The sequence below is a fragment of the Penaeus monodon genome, chromosome 15, assembly GCF_015228065.2.
Source record: "Penaeus monodon isolate SGIC_2016 chromosome 15, NSTDA_Pmon_1, whole genome shotgun sequence".
NCBI lineage: Eukaryota > Metazoa > Arthropoda > Malacostraca > Decapoda > Penaeidae > Penaeus > Penaeus monodon.
Window position 1 is genome coordinate 15,950,932 of NC_051400.1, and position 360 is coordinate 15,951,291.

Consider the following 360-nt stretch of genomic DNA (forward strand, 5'->3'; position numbering starts at 1 on the left):
AGAGAGACATGGAATCGACCAGTACACAAACTTACCACCTCGGTAACTTGACCTCCTGACCTGGCTCCTAAAGGCAACCCTTTCATCATAACAGCGCATCCCTGGTGCTGATTCGCCGCTGACCTGACCTTCCCTAGTTTGACCTCTCATTTAACTCTAACCTCTCCCGCCCCCTCCCCCCTTTCTTCTTATTCGACCCTTCAAACTTAAATGTTTCTTGACGGAAAGAGAGTCTCAAGTTGGATGCAACTGCAAATTGCAAGGCCTTGGGGCTCTCTGACGCTGCAATAGAGGTTGGAGGGGAATTTCCCTTAATGTGTTGACTTGTGTGTAAAACACACTCATGAGTGTGTATTAGTG